The 2,437-nt window shown below is 46.2% G+C and overlaps 1 pseudogene; it reads right to left on the reverse strand.

The window, feature by feature from the left end:
* Positions 1-484: 484 nt before the first annotated feature.
* Positions 485-1,972, reverse strand: LOC114043305 (annotated as a pseudogene).
* Positions 1,973-2,437: the final 465 nt, after the last annotated feature.

Raw genomic sequence — 2,437 nt, forward strand, 5'->3', positions numbered from 1 at the left:
AGAGTGAGAAAGGACAGATCATGTATCCTTTAGCTGTCCTAACCTTAAATGATCCAGCAGAAAGGATCCTCCCGAATCTTACTACCAGGCTCTGTCCCTTGAGACCCTCTGCTTCAAACCAGGGGCTTGCTTCCACACCTGACTAGCCTCTCCTCTTCACCTGGGCTTGAGTCATTGCCTGACCCAATGATTCAGAGCCTGAGGCACCTGTACTCTCAATCCTGAGGTTTCAAGCCTGGGCACTTTTACCCTTTGGGGAAGTGTAGTTGTCACAACTAAATGATTTCCACACAGACATCTGATGTGTCCCCTTGCTTCTGAAATGAAGGGAATCTTACCCAGCCTCCCAGCCCTGCCACCAACAATCACTACCTGGACAGTTCCTCAAGGCATTGCTCAGGGAAGTCTATGGGTCCGTTAAGAAAAAGAGAGCCTTGAGGGAAGTTCTAATTGGAAAGAATAGAGAATAGGAAGGAGGCAGCTGTTACCAGAAAAAATCACTTTATTGTTGGTTATGATAAACGAGGAAGAGAAGGACAATTTGAATTCTGGGGGGCTGAGGTAAAATGATGTGATAGTCCTTGATCTCTCCATCCCCTAACAACATCTGAACAGTTTAAATGAAGGCAGAGAGTGAGGAGGCTAAGGAGGGAGGAAAAAAAGGATGTAGAGTCAATCAATTGCCTCTTCTGTTCTTCTTAGGTCAGGGCACCAGATCAACAGCAGCCCCCAGAGCTCCCACAGCAGCCCCCAGACTGCTGGCCATGCCCACTGCCACTGTCACAGCAGTCAGACCTCTGGTGCCGGGGTCTGTGGGATCTCCTGTGATGGGAAAAGAGGCAGCAGCCGCCCCCGGAGCCAGAGCTGCAGCACCCCCCACAGCTGGACCCACAGCATCCCCCAGAGCTGCAGCATCCTCCAGAGCTAGAGCCACAGCAGGAAGAGACTGGAGGAGGGCAGGGAGCCTGGGGAGGGCACTTGGGGGGGCACTTGGGAGGACATTTGGGAGTCTGGCACTTGGGAGGACACTTAGGAGGACACTTAGGGGCTTGGCACTGCTGCTGGCTTTGCTGGCAGGACATCTTGATGGGAGTTCAGTAAACCTGAAAGAAAATATAGGATTTTTTTCAGATGGATGAAATGAAGTCTTAAAAGCTTTCTTCACCTGGAATTGATCACCAGTGTGGGTGAATTTTGCATAGAAGACATCAGTATCCAGAAAGAAAAAGCTTAACAAAATCATCCCTGTGTTCCAGCGCATATAGGTTAGAATTTGAGTTGAGGGAACATTCATTTTTCATCAATTGAGGAGATTAGCATCCTTTTTTCTGTTTTTCTCAGTTTGTCTCTCTGTCTCTTTTCTTTTTCCTTCTGTCTCTTTCTCCCTCTCTTTAGCTTTATGTATGCATGTATGTACACTTATTTACCTGTTGGCAATTACAGAACTAGTAAAATTAAGTCGAGCCTTACAACTTAAGTGGTATGTATCCTGGAGAAGAGAGAGGATAACTTCCCTCGACATCCTGAGGACACTATTTGAATTCTAGTTCATGAAAGGTTCCAGAAACTCAGACCATTGCTCCTCCTCCCCAGCACCCTCATATAGACACCAGACTCCTTCCTGATTGTTTTCTGGGCACATCCCAATGGAGTCTCTATCAGTCTAGACCAAATCCAAAGTACAGGCTTCTTTTTATCTCCAGCCATTGTACTTCTCACTGATTTTAACTCTTTCCTCTTCCTCAGACCCTCTATATATACATCTTTCTTCATCTCCTCTGCTGTTTTCCTCCTCATTTCCTCCTCATTCCTCCTTCCCTGTCTTCCAACACCCTGCTCCCAGCAATCCCCTAGGCTTTCATGCAGACACTAAGAAATGAACTCACCCTGATCACAGACACAGACAGAAACTCTCTGCTGAAGAACCAGTGTGGATGAGGAGCCAGGGACAGGGACACCTTTTATAGGGCATCCCAGGCTGAAGTGTTGGCATGAGACCCAGATCTCTAGGAAGAACAGTGTCTTTCACAACTCAGGGCATGTGTCAGACAATTCCTGACATTCTCTAGCCTGCCATACATTGATATGCGCCAGCACATGGATCATTGAGTTGTTGAGGGATGCTAGAAGACATCTCATATAATTGACTCATTTTATAGGTGAAGACACGGGCCCTGAGATTTGACAAATGCCTTGTACAAAGTCACAGAAGTAGGAAGTGTATTTGCTATTGTTTTTCAGTCTTTTCTATCGTGTATGATTCTTTGTGACTCCATTTAGGGTTTTCCTGTGAAAGACACTGAAAAGATTTGCTATATCTTTCTCCAGCTCATTTTACAATTAAGGAAACTGAGGCAAACAGGGTTATTTGATTTGTCACACAGCTAGTAAGTGTCTGGGGTCAGATTTGAACTCAGGTCTACATGACTCTAGGGCT

Source organism: Vombatus ursinus, unplaced genomic scaffold, assembly GCF_900497805.2.
Source record: "Vombatus ursinus unplaced genomic scaffold, bare-nosed wombat genome assembly UNPS02014768.1, whole genome shotgun sequence".
Classification (NCBI taxonomy): domain Eukaryota; kingdom Metazoa; phylum Chordata; class Mammalia; order Diprotodontia; family Vombatidae; genus Vombatus; species Vombatus ursinus.